The sequence below is a fragment of the Capsicum annuum genome, unplaced genomic scaffold (assembly GCF_002878395.1).
Source record: "Capsicum annuum cultivar UCD-10X-F1 unplaced genomic scaffold, UCD10Xv1.1 ctg999, whole genome shotgun sequence".
NCBI lineage: Eukaryota > Viridiplantae > Streptophyta > Magnoliopsida > Solanales > Solanaceae > Capsicum > Capsicum annuum.
This window is the reverse complement of record NW_025896087.1, coordinates 2,431,509-2,451,730: the sequence shown is the minus strand read 5'-3', so window position 1 is coordinate 2,451,730 and position 20,222 is coordinate 2,431,509. Positions and strand designations below refer to the sequence as shown.

General features: G+C 35.6%; 1 non-coding gene across 1 annotated transcript; it reads right to left on the bottom strand.

Moving 5' to 3' along the window:
• Nucleotides 1-16,703: 16,703 nt before the first annotated feature.
• On the bottom strand, nt 16,704-16,810 carry LOC124895862. The gene has a single exon (XR_007051910.1). It is a non-coding gene; the product is annotated as a small nucleolar RNA R71 (small nucleolar RNA).
• Between the last annotated feature and the right edge of the window lie 3,412 nt (nt 16,811-20,222).

Genomic DNA, 20,222 nt, shown 5'->3' with positions numbered 1-20,222 from the left:
CATTTAAATATTTGAAAAATAAGTGCCTAGTCATTCCATGATTCTTACATAAACACTGACACAAGTAAATCATACCTGGCATAATCCATTATCTCCATTAATATTTCTCCGATTCTTCATATCTAAGATACTTCTCAATTAAACTATCGTCACATTTGAATAAGGTCACACTACTAAATGTGCAAGACGGAAATCAGTAGCAAAAAATGTTGATATGTAGTAAACAACTTTTCTAGCCAATCATTGAGGGTAGGTCATGTAATTTTATTCATCCTAATTGTAACCTGTTCTTTTCAAATTGTTCTCTAGTGCCTCAGTGATAATGTCAACAATTTTCTCTTTCATTGAAACAAAACATGAGTTATATATGACCTTTCTCAACATTATCTCAAAGAGAATGATGTTTAATATCAATGTGTTTAGTTCTCTAACATTGCACTGGATTTTTCACTATAGTAATAGCACTAGTATTTTCATAAAAAATTGGAACACAACAAACATCCATACCAAAATAATGTAATTGTTTTTTAAGCAAAAGCAATTATGAACATCAAGATTAGCCTCATCAGTTGACAAGGCTATAGATTTTTATTTCTTAGTGGACCAGGAAATCAAACATGATCCAAAAAACTGTACCATACCTGTCATGCTCTTCCTATAAACATGATAACCTACATATTCAACATCAACATAGCGTACCAGCTTAAAATTAATTCCTTTAGGATACCAAAGCCCTAGATCAGAGGTTTCTTTGAGATATATTAAGTTCCCCTTCATAGACCTATGGTAAGATTCTTTAGATTTGCTTGAAACCTTGCACACAATCCCACACTAAATACAATATCAGGACTACGTGCAGTAAGATATAATAGAGACCCAATAGTTCCACTATATAACTTTTCTTCCACTAATGAAACTATTTCATCCTTATCTAGTTTTGAGGAAGTTCCAATGGGAGTGTTGATTTGTTTGGAATCTTTCGTGTAGAATCTTTTGAGGAGTTCTTTGACATGTTGCGAATGAATCAAGGTTCTAGAATGAGTTCATTTGATTTGCACTCCTAGGAAGAAATTGATTTCTCCCATCATAATCGTCTCAATTTCACTACTCATGAGTTTTGCAAAGTCCAAAGATGATATCATCCACATAAACTTGTAAAATCAACAAATCTTTTTAATTAGTTTTTTAAAAAAGAGTGTTTTAATTTTACCGCTTGTGTGCCCATGCTTTATAAGGAATTTTGACGATATTTCTACCTAGGCCTTGAAGTTTTTTTCAACCCATACAAGACTTTGTCAAGCTTGTACACACGATCAGGAAACTATTTACTTTCAAATCCTGATGTTGCCTTATATAAACATACTCTTTTTATAGACATTTAGGATTGCACTCTTCACATAGATTTGATAGAGAGTAAATTTCTTAAATGCAGCAAAAGCCACAAGAAGTCTAATTACTTCATGTCTTGTTACAGGGAAATATGTCTCATCATAGTCCATGCCTTCCTCTTGATTATATCCTTGGACCACTTGTCTTTCTTTGTTCCTTTTAACTATTCCATATATATCCACTTTGTTTCTATATATCCATTTAGTTCCAATCACAACCCTATCTGGTGGTGGTTGTACTAAATGTCAAAACTTGCTTCTCTCAAACTGATGAAACTCTTCTTACATTGCAATAATCCAACTCACATTAAGAAGTTCTTCATTCACATTTTTAGGTTTAACAATTGAGAGGAAAGTTTTGAAGGTGCATAATTTTTTCAGTCCTTATCGTGGCTATCCCCGAAGTGAGATCTGTGAGAACATTCTCAATAGGATGAAATCTACTTCTACTTCTAATTAAAACTACTAATAGTTATCTACTTATACTTTATTTTAGAGATAGATCTTCAACATTTTTGTCAATGTAAATGTACCTTGATTTCCTATCAAGACCCGAGCCGAGGCCCTGGCTGCGACGAGTATTTAGAACCATGAAGTCCTGAGCGCCTTTCACTATCTGGCAATCATGTACACATTCATATACTACAAATGAAAAATGCGGAAGTACACATCAATATGAAATCATGGAAAATATTATAAATCAGTTGAACAAGTTAGAATGAAATCCATAAATCTCTAACAACATCTAACACCAGTCTGCAAAATCTCTAATAGATCAAAACTAACATATTGTCTAGAACTAGGACAAGCCCCTATTTAGACCTTACAACATAAAGAAATAACAAAGTCTAATAACCAGGCCTTACGAAATAGAGAAGGCTTACCAACTGCAACTTCTGACACCCAAGTCTACTCCTGAACGGGACCCCGGGACTATGCCTCAGATCCAAAAATATAGGGGGTCAATACATATTTATTGGTATGTGAAACAACCAAAAAATAGCATGATTTTATAAAAATAAGTGAAAGTATTTTACAATAACAGTGAACATTAGATAAGTAAAAATAGATGGGCATATTTGTTAAACTTCAAATCAATTTTTTAACAACTTGACCCACTCTTTGTTATTCTTCTGAGCTAGGCAGTACACCCTACAAATATGGAATTCCCCAGGCTATATGGAACCTGTTCTTGACTCGACGGCCAAGCCTCCAGTTCAAGTAGTCACTAGGATTGGAGTGGTGATACCCCCAATGTGAGAATACCACAGGAAATCCCCATATGTGTGAGATGTCCTAAAAAATGTCTTTTCATACAAGATCATATATCATAAGTTCCGCATCGGTAACTACGGTTTCCAGCGATGAGTCCTTGCACTTAATGGCCTTCTTTGGGTAACCTACTAGCTATCTTAAGTCCAACTTTTAGTTCTTTAAAGTAAACATGTTCATACTTTCAAAACATTCAACAATATCTTGGTAAGGTCATGAAATCATCTGGTATTGTCATATCCTGATTTGCAAGTCAATCAAACCACATCACATTATATCTGCAACCCTTTTCATATATTATCATATTAATGACCACCAATATCTTTTAAATATCAAGTGAGGGAGAGTCATGCAATAATTTTTCATTTGATTTTACATCAAACACACTCTCCTCTTAATAGTACAATCATAAGATTTTCATGTTACGCTTACATTGTTCAAAACCCATAGAAATTGTTAATTTTGACATGACAAATGTTTTCCATTTGAATACCACCGCTCAACATGTCACAAACCATCTCATTCCATGATCATTAGTAAAGGATTCACTCACTAGTTTTTGTTAAGAAAATTCATGCATTTAAACAATCCACAATACTTGATAGCAAAGATATCATAAAAGAAAGGGAGTTTAGTCATTCATGCTCTCTATCAACTTTACAAAACACACGAAATCATATATACATAATTATAGGTCAATTTCCTTGAAATGTGGTGCAAGACAACATATATTTTCTACAAATAAATCCCATGATACATACTTTTCGAAAAAATATCATAACCCTCCTTTATAAACATGATTAGGAATTTTTCAACTTGATAAAATAGTAAAACTTACGTCCATGGTTTTTAGAGTAGTCCCACATACCTTAGGTCTTTTAGTTCCAAAAATAAAACCCTATCCTTGACTCTTTTCTTGATAATCTTGACTTAGAAGATGAATCTGGGAGGGAAGTTAGTTTTTTTTCCTTTAAAGGAACTAGAGAAACTTTCAAAATACTATGCCTTAATCACAACTAAATTTAATGTTGCTGCTGAGGCATGACGAGGGAAAAAGCCTAAAGTAACCTCCTAGACTTAAGAACAATAATAAAATAAATTTGAAACCTTATGCATTTAGCGACGCGACGTGTCGGTCTTACCAATGCACTTATTGATGCAACGCGATGAGATTGCATCAGGCTTCTATTTTGCTCATCCAAACTGTCTCAAACGTCGTTTGAAAAATCTGAAACTTCCTCGAGACAACTCTTTTTCACCCCTGAACATGATCAACTAAAAAATCCGTATCTCGTCGTTGGGAAGATCGATTAAGAAATCATTTAGGAGATTGAAATTTGGCTAAGTCCCTTTGACACTTAGAAAATTGTTAGATAGTTAGCTCTTTAAGAATGCTTCCATGTGAGTTATTAAGTAAAGAATGCTACAGAGCGTTACATTATCCCCCCTTGGGATCAGTCGTCCTCAAATGATGGTTCGAAACACAGACAAACATGACTTTAAGTATACTAAGTAAAAGATAAAGAGAGTGGTAGATGATTTATACCTTATATGTCATCATCCACAGTCTCAAAGAGGGTTTGGTATCTAGTTCACATGTCATATTCCGACTCCCAAGTAGCTTCCTCAACTTTTTGATTCTTCCACAACACCTTAACCAAAACTATTTCCTTACTCCTTAGCTTCCAAACTTGGTGATCCAAAATGGCAATAGGTTCTTCTTCATATGACAAGGAGTCTTTAACATTGATATCCTATACAAGAAACACTAGAGAATGATTTTCAATGCACTTCTTCGACATGGACACATGGAAATCGGGATACACGGAACCCAGGCTTGCAGGAAATTATAACTCATAGGCAACCCCACCTATCCTTCTCATAATCTGGTATGGTCCTTTGTAATGTGGAATGAGCTTTCCCTTCCTTCTGAATCACATGAGTCCTTTCATAAAGGATACTTTTAGAAACACCCAATCACCAACCTTAAATTCCAACTACCTTCTCCTAACATCGGCTTAGGATTTCTAGAGACTCTGACCTTCCTTATGTCATTCCCTAATGATCTTTACCCTTTATACTGCCTGATGAACATGGTTAGGTTCAAACATCTGAGGTTCACCCACTTCATACCATTTAATTGGTGACCTACATCTCCTCCCATAAAGTTCCTCAAAAGGAGACATCCTAATACTAGAGTGGTAGCTATTGTGGTGGGCGAATTCTATCAATTGCAAATGATCCACCCAACTACCATTGAAGTCAACCACATAGGCCCTCAGTATATCCTCAAGGGTCTTAATGGTGCGTTCAGCTTTCCCATCAGCCTGAGGGTGAAAGCCAGTACTCAGGTTCACTTGGGTACCTAAACCCTTCTAAAAAGACCACCAAAACTATGTAGAGAATTGCGTACCTCGATTCGATATACTGGATACCGATGCCCCACGCAAGCGAACTATTTCCTCAATGTACATCTTGGCATAATCATCTTCTAAATAATTACTCCTCCCAGGCAGAAAGTGAGGTGACTTGGCCATCCGGTCTACAACAACCTAAATAGAATCATATTGGATTTGGAACATCAGAAGCCCTGTGATAAAATCCATATTGATTATCTCCTATTTCCACATTGGCAAGACTATCTCTTGGGAAGTACCACCTGGCCTCAAATGTTGGACTTTGACTCGTTGATAATTCAATCATATAGACACAAAGTTAGAAACATCTCTTTTCATATTATTTAACCAGTAAATAGCCATAAGGTCATGATACATTTTAGTAGAACCTGGGTGAACAACATACCTCGAAGTGTGAGCTTTATTGAGAATTCTTTCTCATAACCCATCTACATCCGACACACAAAACATACCATGATACCTCAAAATCCCATCACTGCTAATTTCAAACGCTAGCACTATCTGTTGACCCACATCATTCTTAATCTGCAGATAGAGTCTTCAGCTTGCTTTTCCTTAACTTCACCACATAGGGAAGATTTAGCTATCTCATGAACAATTACTCCTCCTTCTTAGGAATCTAGGAGACAAACTCCTAAATTTGCAAGCCAGTGAATATCCTTCACCATCTCTCTTTTCCCTTTCTCAACATGAGAAAGACTACCCATTGACAACCTGCTAAGGGCGTCGGCCACCACATTTGCCTTACTCGAATGATAGTGTAGGCTCATTTCATAATCCTTTAATAGTTTCAACTACCGCTTTTGCCTAAGATTTAATTCTTTCTGCGTGAAAACATACTGCAAACTTTTGTAGTCAGTGAATATATCTACGTGCACCCTATAAAGATAATGTCACCATATTTTAAGTGCAAATAGCCTGGCTACTAACTCTAAGTCACGAGTGGGATAAGTCTTTCGTGTATATTCACTTGCCTAGATAAATAAGCCACCACTTTACCATGTTGCATAAGCACACACCCGAGTTCCACTAGAGATGCATCAAAATACACAACAAAACCTTATGTACTATCAGGAGGCACAAAACTAGTGCGGTAGTCAATATATCTTTCAGTTTCTTAAAACTATTTTCACATGAGTCCACCCATCAGAACTTTGCCTTTTTGAGTTAATTTGGTAAGGGGAGCAGCTATGGAGGAAAAACTCTCTACAAATCTTCTGCAATACCTTGCCAAGCCTATGATGCTCTGGATATTAGTTGGAGTCATTGGTCTGGGCCATTTTCTCACTGCCTTATTCTTTTAGGGGTCAACCTTAATCCTCTCACTAGAAACAATGTGCCCCGGAAAAGCAGTAGCATTAAGACATAATTCATATTTGGAAAACTTTGCATATAATTCATGATCTTTAAGGGTATAAAGGATGATTCGAAGGTGGTTAGCATGATCCTCCCCTTTCTTAGAATAATCCAAGATGTCATCAATAAAGACTATGACAAACAGATCTAGAAATTGAGAAACACCCTATTTATTAGGTCTATGAAAGCTGCGGGGGCATTAGTCAATCCGAAGGACATGACTAAAAATTCATAATAAACGTATCAAGCTTGGAAATTGTTTTGGGAATATCAGCCTCCCTAACCTTCAACTGATGATACCCTGAATGGAGGCCTATCTTGGAGAAAGAGTTAGCACCTTGAAGTTGATCAAGCAGATCATCAATTTTAGGAAGTGGGTATTTTTTTAATATTGACCTGGTTCATTTGATGATAATCTATACACATACGGAGGGAACAGTTTTTCTTACGCATGAAGAGTACCAAAATATCCAAGGAGAAACACTTGGATTAATAAAGCCTTTATCAAGGAGGTCTTTTAACAGCTCTTTTAACTCTTTCTGTTCGGCAGGGGCCATTCTGTATGGCGAAATTGAAATAGGATGAGTGTCCGACAATAAGTAAATACCGAAATCTATCTCCCTATCAGGTGGGATCCCCAGGAGATCATCAGGAAAAACTTTTGAGAACTTGTTAACTACAGGGATAGACTTGAGGGAAGAAATTTCAGCACTAGAATCTTTGACCTGAAATAGATGGTACAAACAACTATTTGATACAATTTTTTGAGATCTAAGGTAAGATATGAACTCCCCCCTAGGTGCTAAGGAATATCCCTCCCAATCTAACACTGGTTTATTTGAAAAGGAGAAAGTGATTTTTCGGGTTCTGTTGTCTAGTGTGGCATAACAGGAACAAAGCCAGTCCATCTCTAAAATAGAATCAAAGTCAACCATATCAAGCTTACAAGATCTAACATAGTATCACAATGACTGAAGGACATAAAACAATTTCTATACATCCTTCTAGCCATAATAGAGTCACAAATAGGAGTAGGGACAGAGAAAGGTTAAATAATATTTTCAGGCTCAAAACCAAAACTAACTGCCACATACGGGGTCACATGGGACAAGGCAAACTCAAGATCAACTATCACATATAAATAATGGGAGAAAATTTTAAACGTACTAGTAACAACGTTTGGTGAAGCCTTTGCATCCTAGAGGTTAGACATAGCATATAACTGGTTATGACCATTCCCAGTAGCTGAAGTAGTACCCTTGGGTGGCTGTGGGGCTGTAGAATTTTCTAGGGAATTAGTTCCCCTAACGTTATTTCTCGAGGGACAGTCCTGCTGAAGATGCCCCGGCCGACCACACGCATAACACACTTTACCATTAAAAAACCAATTCCCTGGATGATTCTTTCCACAATCACTGCAGTGAGGGTGTGACCTAAATGGCTAAGCCACACTCCCCTGGGAATAAGTACCCTGCACTCCCGCACTATTATAAGGATAAAAATTCTAAAATCATCGATCAACTGGAGGTCTGGGAACTGAGGCGCTGGCTGAAGACTGAGCATTACTCCAAAACTTTTTCTTTAACCACTTGTTACCCCAATTATTACCTCCTTGGAATTGGCTGTTGATCTGGTCTATGAACCTGGTCCTCTTGGCCTGCCTGTCTTTATCCCTTGCCTCTTCCAACCTTTTTTTGCTCCTCAACATGTTACATATGAGCGAATAACCTGGAGAAATCCATATCTCTATTCAACCTCGCTCCCTTGCATTCCAGCACCAGATCATTAAGAAAACGGATGTAAACTTCCTCATATGAGCTTTCATGTTACCTGATAATTCTGGAGCATACCTGGACAACTGATTAAACTTCAAGGTATACACCTTAACACTCATTTTTCCTTTCTTTAATTTTATAAATTGCTCAGCCTTTGATTCCCTCAATTCCTGGGGAAAGAAATGGTCTAGGAAAGCTTTCACAAACTAACCCCACAAAGAATGCTCAACATCAGTACCCTTTAAATCTTCCCATTCACTATACCACTGATTGGCCACATCTTTCAACTGATATAATGCCAACTCAACCCCTTCAACCTCATTCACATTCATAACTCTAAAAATTTTCTCCATTTTATAAATGACCACTTAGGTGTCCTCCTCAACCTTCGTGCCTGTGAATACTGGTGGGTTCAGCCTTATGAATTTATCAACCTATGTAACTTTTGAAGAACCAGACACAAAACCCACATCTTTAGACCGACAGGTCTAGTAGGCCACCAGTTGTGCAATCATATGGATGGACTGTCGGAACTCATCCTTCGAGACTTCTCTTTGAGAGAGATCAGGACAATTAACACTAGTCCGTGGATCCAAAGGTGGACTAGTTAAAACTGGAGAAACTACCGGAGTAGTAACAAACTCTAGGGTACGAACTCTATTACAGGTCCGCATCCCATGAGTGTGACAAAAATCCTCAGCTTGGGGGTTTGTTTTGTTAATCCTACAAGGAGGCATGATTAATTTTTTTGAAATAAAGGAATCATTGGTTAGAGGACATTCAAATTCTAAAACACATACTAAATTATGAATGATGGAGAGAGACATTCCTAAACGTCTTGTAGCCCCCTACTTATAAGTGTGGCATGCTACACACCCATAAAAATGATTCCACCTGACACGATTTCACAAACACCCTGGGACCATGAACTGTGCTCTAATACCAAGTTTGTCATACCCTAGATGAGGCCCTAGCTATGATGAGAATCCTGAACCTTGAAGACTCAAGCGCTCTTCACTATCTGGCAATCATGCACACATTCATATATTATAAATGAAAAATATTGAAGTACACATCAATACGGAATCATGGTCAATATTATAATTCAGTTGAACAAGTTGGAATAAAATCCTTAAATCTCTAATAAAATCTAACACCAGTCTGTAAAATCTCTAATATATCAAAGCCAAAATCTTGTCTAAAACTGGGACAGGGCCCCCAATTAGACCTTAAAATGGAAAGAAATAATAAAGTCTAATAATTAGGCCTTACTAAATAGAGAAGGCTCACCAACTGAAACTTCTTAAACACAAGTCTACTACTAAATGGGACCCCACCACTGTGCGTCAGATCCTAAAATATAAAGGGTTAATACATATATACTGGTATGCGAAACAACCCAAAAATAATATGCTTTTATACAAAATAGGTGAGAGCATTTTACAATAACAGTGAACATTAGGTAAGTAAAAATACATGCGCATATTTGTTAAATTTCAAATCAATTCTTGACAATCGTGACTCACTCTTTGTTATTCTTCTTAGCTAATCGAAACACCTTACAAATCTGGAATTCCACAGGCTATGCGAATCCTGTACTTGAATCAGCAGCTAAGCCTCCAGTCCAAGTAGCCACTAGGATCGGAGTGGTGATACCCCATGTGATCACACCACAGGTGGGGTCTGCTAATAAAATATCCTTTCATGTAGGATCATATATCATAATTCCCTCATTGAAAACTATGGTTTTCAGCGATGAGCCTTTGTACTCAAACGCCTTCTTCTGGTAACCTATAAGATCTCTTAAGCCCAACTTTTAGATCTTTAAAGTAAGCATGTTCATACTTTCAAAACATTCAACACTATCTTTTTAAGGCCATGAAATCATCGGTAAGTCATACCTTGACTTATAAGTCAATCAAATCACATCATATCATATCTGCAGCCTATTCATATATTATAATATTAATGACCACCCGTAGCTTTTAAACATCATATGATTCATGTAATAGGTTTTTATTTTAGTTTACATCAAACACACTCTCCTCTCAATAGTACAATCATAAGATGGTTATGTTACGCTTAAATTGTTCAAAACCCATAGAAATTGTTAATTTTGACATGATAAATGTTTTCTATTTGAAAACCCCCTCTCAACATGTCACAAACCATGTCACTCTACGATCATTAGTAATGGATTCACTCTCTAGTTTTCCTTGAGAAAATTCATGTATTTAAATAATCCACAATACTTGTTATAAAAGATATTATAAAGGAGAGGGAGTTTAGTCATTCATGCTCTCAATCAACTTTACAAAACATACGAAATCATATCTACATAGTTATAGGTCAATTTCCTTGAAGAATGGTTCAAGACAACATATATTTTATTCAAAACAATCCCACGATACTTACTTTTCAAAACAACATCAAAACCCTTCTTTATAAACATGATAAGGGATTTTTCAACTTTATAAAGCAGAGAAACTTCTGCCCATGGTTTTTATAGTAGTCCCAGATACCTTAGGTCTTTTAATTCAAAGAATGAAACCCTATCCTTGACTCTTTTCTTGATTATCTTGACTAAGAAGATGAATCCTTGAACTTTGTGAGGGAATTTTGGGTTTTGTTTTGAAGGAATTTGAGCAACTTTTGGCATACTATGCCTTAATCACAACTAAATTTCATGTTATGGCAGAGACATGATGAGGGAAAAAGACTAAAATACTCTCCTGAACCCAAGAATAATAATAAAATAAAATGGACACCCGATGTATTTAGCGATGCGATGCGTTGGTCCTACCAATGCGATTACGGATGCGACGCAATTAGATCACGTCGGTATTCTATTTTTCTCATCCAAACATGTCTCAAACATCGCCTAAAAAATCCAAAACTTCCCCGAGGCACCCCTTTTCACTTCTGAACATGAATCAACTTAAAAATCTGCATCTTGAGGTCAAAAAGATTGATTCAGAAATACTAAAAGTTTAGGAGCTTAAAATATGGCTAAGTCCTTTTGACACTTCGAAAATTTTGAGATAGTTAGCTCTTTAAGCATGCTACCAAGTGAGATATTAATTCAAGAATGCTACGTGGCATTACATTTCCTTTATGGTAAAAGAAGGGAATCAAGAACTACTATTTAGCCACCACAAGCTAGGCAAATTTCAATTTTTCAGCATAGAATATAGTGCTAGTATGGTATTGCTATGTCTTTCTATTTTTCATTTGCCTGAGAATCTATTCTAGATTGGAAACAAACAAAGTAACACAGGACATTAGTTGTATAGGGAATGTGTTTCTTACTCTAGTCACTTTATCTTTTTAGTAATCAATCAAAATTAGAATTTTTGGGGTTTAAAATCTTTATTTTAGTGTCTTCCTTCTCTTTTTTCCTTTGTTATTAACTCTATTAGCCACAAAATATTAAGTTAAAGAGTGTATTTGGGATATTGGAAAAGTTTTTGTGTAATCGGAGGCAAGAGAGAGCAACCAAGCTATTAAAAGATTTTTTGATATTGCACTTGGCATGGAAATTATGTTGAAGTTTTGGCATATGTTGTTATTCTCTCATCTTCCTTCTATGGTCATGTATCTCATTGTCTTCTAGTTACATTCTTCTCTGTTTATTCTTTGACTTTGGTATAACTTTACGGGGGATGTAACAAAATGTAGGGGAAACAAAAGGCAATACCAGAGTGAGTGCACTCGAGAATGATTCACCGTTTGGAGACAACTTTGAACCTGAAGAGCTGTCTTGTAGGTAGTAGTAGTAAAATCTTGGTTAGAAGGTTTTCATTGCCTTCATTTTTTCAGCACTAAGAAACATCTTACTATGTTTGTGTGAACCCATAGGTTATTAGATGTTATGATTTTCCGCGTAATGCTAAAAGACTTATATGAAGGGTTAGTTAGTAAAAACACACTTTTTTCTAGGAATGAGTAATTCATAAGGATGTGCCTAAGTTAACAATAAGCACATATATAGGAAGGGAGGGAGTAACATCTCTTTGTTGCTAAAATTATATGGAGAATTTAAGAAGGTTTATCTTTTTTGATTCCTCTATATCCTCATCTCTAACCCATTTGTTTCACTTTTATGTTCTTTTTTTTCTCCGTATTAATCCTCATTAATTGTCTCAACAGTCCAATATTATGTGTGATATATATTCTTATTTAGTGAACATCCATCTTACAAATAAGTAGTCAAAGTGTCAGATAGACATTCTCATGGAATGATTAAAGAGACAGTAAATAGGTCTTTCAGCAAGATGGTTGAATATTTTACTCAACAATATAGATTTGGAGTTTTTAGAGGGTCAATAACTGTCTGGAAATTTTTTTTTATAAGGGAGTTCAAAATACAAAAGAAGCAAGCACACAAACTCAACAAATGCAGTTCAATTTCTACTATTTATACATAAAAAGTTTATCCTTCATCCATCAATACTTTCCCACTACTGACTTGGCATATAGATTAAGAAACATTAAATGATCGGGATCATTTTTGATATAGTACGCTACCTACTAGATTGCCTAATTTAGCTTATTAATTACTTATGAGTGAAACTAGTTGCCTAATGTTTCAAATAATCTAAAGTGGTGTAAGAAAATAAGATAGGGATTTTCACGTGTAAAACACCTGACTTAAAAAGATGTGAAAAAACATGACCTATACATTTAAAAGATTTCACCCCAAACTTCACTAAACAACTTGTAGCCTCAACAAAAGACAAATTACAAGACATGTAATTTAGGAATTATAAACTTAACTCCTACTAATCAAAACTCACAAACCTCTCAAGGTATACGAAAAGTTTTTGTGTTCTACAACTTGCAGAAAATAATCCTAATTCTGTTTAAATTTCACTGAAGAGAGAATTACATCTATATTACACACAGGAACCAAACCGGATACATAGAAACTAAGACACCATACTTTCTATGTAATAGAACCAGGTTCAACTATGTGTTCTCCAAGTTGTGAACTTCTAAGTCAATTCGCCTATTGTCTTTTGGTTTGTTAGTGAGGAGTAACTATGGAAGTCACTCCCTCTTTTAAACACAATTCTCAAATTATTAATCTTAACATCAAACTTTTATCTCTAGTGAAACTCTCAACTCTTAAGAGTTTGGTGTGAAGTGAATCTCCTTCTCTAAGTAGAATTCTTTCTTCAACTCAACCTCAACCTCTGTTATCTTCAATTTTTGTAATCATACTTAATGTCTTCTATTCCATAAATGATGATTACTTTTGAGTTTATCAACTACAATAACTTATCTATTCCTTAATCCAAGTGCTCTTGTTCTCTTGTATTAGTGAACTCTTTATGGGATTTTAATCATTTGCCTGCATGTTAGTGAACCACCTGAATTAACATGTTTCACCAATTTTGTAAATCATTAAAATTTCATGAACTCCAAAAAATTTCCCCTTTTTGGTGATCATAAACCTCCTGTCATGTACAACTCCTACCTTTTTCTATATTCACTAATTTAAGATCTTTTTATCAAGAAATAGGTTTGTTATAAGTTATAAACACAACCTAAGTCTTCCCCATTTTGGCATCATCGAAAAGCACAGTCATAACATTATAAAGAAAAAAGTGCAATGCTAAACAAATCATGGCCACTAGGCTATCAATAAAAAAATCAGAGGAATATAATGTAATTAAACAATGCAAAATTCAAGACAAAAAAAGATGAGACATAGTCAAAAGAAAGGTGATTTCATTGATTTAGCAAGATAAGATCTACATTTGAGCAAGAAAAGAAAAACAACAAAAAAAAACTAGGCACTTCAACAATAAAAGGCTTAAAGGAATGTATTCCTAGGGAACTAAGATAATAGAGCTGAAGAGGTCAAAGTAATAGATGAACTCAGCTTTTTCAACTTACGAATGACCTTTGTATTGTCTGCCCTTTCCTTGGCAAGGTCTGCCTCTAAAGTATGATTTCTGGCCTGAAGAAGTTCCTTTTCTTGAGTATGATTCTGTTCCAACTCAACCAAGGTATCGTCCTATTCATTTTACCACTTTTGCATAGTTGTGTCAGCTTGCCTTATTGAACCTAGTAATGCAACACAGTTCAATCTACCAAAAATGTCCTTAGAGGTATGGGGATACAAAACCTGAGCTGGAACAACATAGTTCTCAAAAATAGAGGTCATGCAGAAACTATAAGGAAGATCATGATACTTTTTATCACCTTTCAAAAGAACCCAATTCATGTACTTTATATTGAGGATAGGTATATTAATATTTACTTTAATGCCAAGCAATTCCATGAGGGTCCACATAGTTGGATTTAGAGAACCTTTCATTTCTTGGTTTGATCATTTTATGGACCACATTAACGTAGAGTTAGTGGAGAGGGAACATCTCTTGTTTAAGCTCACATCGATATTAAAGCATGATCTTGGGCATATTTATATGTCTAATCACCTATATTTACCCATATTTAGACTTGTTCAGAGATAAAAAATGTGATATTCTGATTAAAGTCGAGCCATAAGTGTGTTCCTTATTTAATGGATATGATTAGTGTGTGCAGGATTAAATTTTGATAGAATTGAACATGATTAGACACATTAAGGAGATATGATGATGAAAGGAGAAATAAAGGCCTTGGAACATGACTTCAGAAGAAAATATGAAAGGAAAAAGCTCCAGAATTCTCTTTCAGGAAGTCACCACATGTCGCGGTGGAGGTGAAATAGGAAATTGTCACTATCCAGTACCTCACCACGATTCCACCACATCACGGTGAGTGTCCAATCCACAATTGTCACTAAACAGAGTCACACTGCAATTCCACTACTTCACAGTAAGAATGGAAATGAGAAGACTGCCGTGACGCAGTAAGAGGAAAAAGAGCATTTTTCACCTTAGCTATAAAAGTAAAAATTCAATACAATTTGGAGACACTTTGGGAATCATAGTAGCGGCGGAAAAAACACAAAATTCTATCTTTTAGGGTTCTTAAAATTTATTTTGAACTCCTTTACTTCAAGATTAATTCTTGGTATGATTAATTACTTATTTTTTATGTTGAATTCAAACATGAGTGGCTAAACACCCTTGTTCTGGGGTTCAGGCCAAGAACTTGATTACTCTTTGATATTCATTATCGCAATTTCTTGTTGGATTATCATATGAGTTGTTATTAATTTCTTTATCTTACTATTTTAATGAGTGGCTACTAGTAGAATAAATTTATATTTTTATTTGAATCCGAGAGGAGAATCATAGAATAAAATAAAGGAATTAATGAGAAAGGTTCTTATCCTTTTTAAAATAAGGAGTTTGAATTAGCACTTAGGATAAGGATATACCTAGGAGCCTTATTTAGATCAATTGCAAGAAGAAAGTTGTATGCATCAAGATAAATTGTTGCGTCTTGGTGGGAGTTGTAGTTGTAATATTCAGATAAGTACAAGATTTGAGGTCGGGAGAACAAAATCATACCATAAACCTTGCGAATCAATAACTTGATAACAAACTAGAATGTGATAAGAAGACAGAATTGTGTGATTATTAGATGTTACTCAACCCAAATTCTCATCATTACTATTTACAACTGTTGCGTTCTTTGCTATTGTCAAAAATTGCTATTTCTTATTTATTTACATTTTTGTTCACAATTTCAAAATCATCGTGATACTTTACAACACTTAATATATCATTCTCTAGAACTAAAATTTGTTAATTTGCTAATTGCTTAGTCTTCGTGGGAACGATATCTAACTATCTAAGTCACTATATTACTTGTATGATCACGTGTACTTACATGTGCAATTGAAGGCAATGAGGTTTTAGACCCGTTGCCGGGGACTAGCATAATTAGTAATTTGTTAAATTTTTGGTTTTTGATAATAAGTTTAAGTGTTAATGACTTGATCTTAGCGACTGAATATTTGCAGTTTTATCTAAATACAGGACTGGTGAGAGATAAAGAGTTGGTAGAGCCTTTTGCAGAAATAGAATTGATGTTTCAACAAAGAAGAAGATCTAAAAATCCCATTCAACAGGTTCAAATGGCTGGAAGAAGAGATCCTAATATGGTTGATCCAAATAATCGTGTTGATCCAAAAGCCAGACATGTCCCAGCTTCGATTATCCCAGCAGTTCTTGCTCAACTAGCTACTAGACCTGTTCACAAGGTGGCAATCCCACTCATGAACCATGCGACTAACAGTACTCGCAAGCCTGAGCTAGGTGGTCAGTTTGAATTAAAGCAGATATGGTGCAGTTACTGAATTTGGCAGGGAAATATTCTGTCCTTATGAATGAAGACCCACAGCAGCACATATAGACCTTCATGGAAATAAGCGATACTTATATTCCTATAATATTAGACTAACACTCTTCCCTTTTTATTTAATTGGGGAAGCGAAGTGGTGGTTACATGATGAACCACCACTCTCCATCACTTCTTGGGAAGATCTAGCTCAGAAGTTCCTTATTTGATTCTTTCCATCTGGAAAGACTACGCAATTGAGAAGCGAGATTCTGAGTTTTAGATAAAAAGAAGGATAGAATCTCTACCAAGCTTGGGAGTGATTTAAAAACACGCTCAGAAATTTCCCTCACCATCATCAGTCTAATGATGTTCTTATTCATACTTCCATTGTAAGGCTAAAGTGAAATACCAAGATTCTCTTGGATTCAGCAGTAGGTAGGGAAGCTCGTTGGATTACTTCTCTATTTACGGTAATTCCTTTGATGTATGATTATAGAATATAGATCGAGTCCTAGCTCATTATGAAGAGACAAATCCTACGCTGGATTGGGAAAATGCCACTTTTTGGTTAAGGAAGGAATAGTCCTTGGCAATAAGGTGTCATGTAGAGGACTGGGAGTAGACAAAGCCAAAATTGAAGTGATTGAAAAGATACAACTTCTAGTTACAGTGAAGGGAGTCTGAAGTTTCTTGGGGAATGCAAGCTTCTATAGATTTTTTATTCAAGATTTTTTGAAGATTGCAAGACCTATGCGTAAATTGTTAGAAAAAAAAAGCTAGGTTTGATTTTGGGGTTGATTGAAGCAAAAGTTCACAGAAGCACCCATCTTGATTTATCCTTGGGAATTGCCATTTGAACTAATGTGTAATGCCAGTGATGTAGTTGTGGGAGCAGTTTTTGTGCAGAGAAATACAAGGAATTTTGCTCTATTTATTATTCTAGTAAATTCTTGAAACATGGCCAAATAAATTACACAGTCATGGAAATGGAGATGTTAGCACTTGTTTATGCATTCGAGAAACTTAGATCATATTTGGTGGGAACTAAGGTAATTGTTCACACTGAACATGCAACCATCAAGTATTTCTTAAATAAAATGGATGCCAAGCCTCGATAGATCAGGTGAATTTTATTGCTGCAAGAATTTGACTTAGAGGATCGTGATCGAAAAGGAGAATAAAATCAAGTTGCAGACTATTTTTCAAGGCTATAGACTCATGAACATATTGCTAATGACTTTTTCCACGTTTAGGAAGAGTTTATGGATGAAAAATTATTGTCTCTTGGTGCGTGTGACCTTCCATGGTATGCAGATTTTGTGAACCTATTCGTGTGTGGGGTTTACCCTCTTGAAGCTACCACTCAACAAAGAAAGAAATTGTTTCATGATTCTCGTTCTTACATATGGGACGAGCCATATCTTTTCAAGTAGGGTCCTAATGGTATTGTACGAAGATAGGTTCCAGAAGCTGAATTTACATAAGTGCTACAAAAGTGCCATTCATCTCCTTGTGGTGGCCATCATAGGGGTGAACGAACTTCCCGAAAAGTCGTACAATCTAGTTTCTTTTGGACAAGATTGTTTAGAGATGTCGTGTCTTTCGTGAAGAGTTTAGATCAGTGCAAGAGTTTAGGTACAGTTTTAAGGTATCATGAGATGCCCCTAAATAATATTCTTGAAGTTGAAACATTCAATGTTTGGGGGATAGATTTTATGGGACTATTCCTACCATCCAATGGAAATTTATATATTCTTGTGGCAGTTGATTATGTATCTAAGTGGGTGGAATCCACAACTTTCCCACTAATGATGCTAGAGTGGTATTGAAATTTGTGAAGAAGGACAAATTCTCCCAGTTTGGCACTCCCAGAGCTATCATGTGTGATGGAGGTACATATTTCGTTAACACTTGGTTTGAGAATCTTTTAGATAAATATGGTGTTAGGCACTAGGTTTGCACTACGTACCATCCTCAAACAAGTGGTCAAGCTGAGGTATCCAACTGAGAGATAAAGTAGATACTACAGAAGAATGTTAATGGGCAATGGAAGGATTGGGCCAAAAGTTAGATAATGCATTGTGCGCGTATAGTACAACTTATAAGATACCCATAGGGACCTCCCCATATCGCTTGGTCTACAGTAAATCTTGCCATATGCCTATAGAGCTGGAACATCAAGCTTATTAGGCCATGAAAAACTGAATCTTGATATGAAGGCCGTGCGAGAGAAGAGATTGTTATAGCTTGTTGAACTTGATGATTTTTATCTCCATGCTTTTGAGAATGCCAAACTGTACAAGGAAAAGCCCAAGAAATGGAATGACATGCATATTCAAGATAGAGTGTTTGAACACGAACAATTTGGTTTGCTATACAATTCAAAGTTAAAGTTGTTTCCGAGTAAATTCGGATCTAAGTGGTCTAGAATTTTTTAGGTGGTGTGAATAACGCCTCATGGTGCAGTTGAATTGTGGAATAAAGAAAAGACTGAGAAGTTTTTTGTGAATGTAAAATGTGTGAAGCATTATTGGGCTGATCATGGAGATAAGAACAATGTGTCCATCATATTTGCCGATAAGTGAGACCGAGCTAAGTCATTCTACGACGTAAACAAAGGTACTACATGGGTGGCTACCCATAAATGTAATGTAACAGCGTAGTTCTAATATGTATTTAGATTTTTAGAATAGAAAAAAAAGTAAAAATACAAAAAGATGAGTCATGCCACGACAAAAAATAAGGCGCTACGTGGGACGAAACCCACTGGTTCTTATGATTTTTTGTTGTTTGTGTTTAGTATGCAGGGATGAGAGTATTGAAATTGAGGATAATACCACATCCAAGGAGGCATTCAGTTTTACATTATTTAAGTTTTGTGCAACATCAGGTAAGAAAGTGGGTTGAAAAATGCAATAAAAATGTTGATTTTTATGTCACCGCATTGCAGTGAGATGACAATCCACAATTGTCAAATTCTAGTGGGTCATCGCGATAACACTGCATTATGGTGATGGATTAAAACACAAAAAAATTGCTAATTTAATGGTCACCGCATTGTGGTGAAGTCCCAAACCACAATTATCACTTTCCAAAACCTCACTGCGATTCCACCGTATCACAATGAGGGTAAAATGTGTAATTTTTTATAAATTAAATTGGGTTCAACCCGACCTGACCTATAAATACCCCTAAACCTTACAACCTCTTATTTTTTCTCTTTAACCGCTGCTTCTTAATCCCCTAACACAAAAAATTCTCTTTCAATTTTCCTCAATGCTCAATTCTTACCATTAACACGTAAGGCAAGTTTCAATTTTTTTAAATTTTATCTTTATCTTGATGAGAATTTTGGTATTATTGGCTAGAATAGGTTTAGTTGTGAATGATTCACTTGAGTGTAGTACCTCATGCCGCAATTATCATGAATTTATTATGAATTGTCAGTCATTTTGTTCATGATTATGTAATCCATTGTTAAATAAGTGTGTTATGATAATTTGATACATATTGGAATAAAGTGTGTTACGATATTTGTTTGGTGATGGGTGTTAGTATTGAGTTGGTGTACCTTGATTGATGTAAATATCTATGGTGGGGCGTGAGTTGCTTAAACTATGTATGTGTCCATGTGATTAAACTTTTGGGGGTATTGTGTTTTGTGCACATTTGTCAGGGTAGCAATCTTGTGGTAAATTATACATTTTGTCAAAGTGTACTCATTGTTTGAATTTGTTTAATATGGGAGGTGTCATATTACAAAGAAGGGA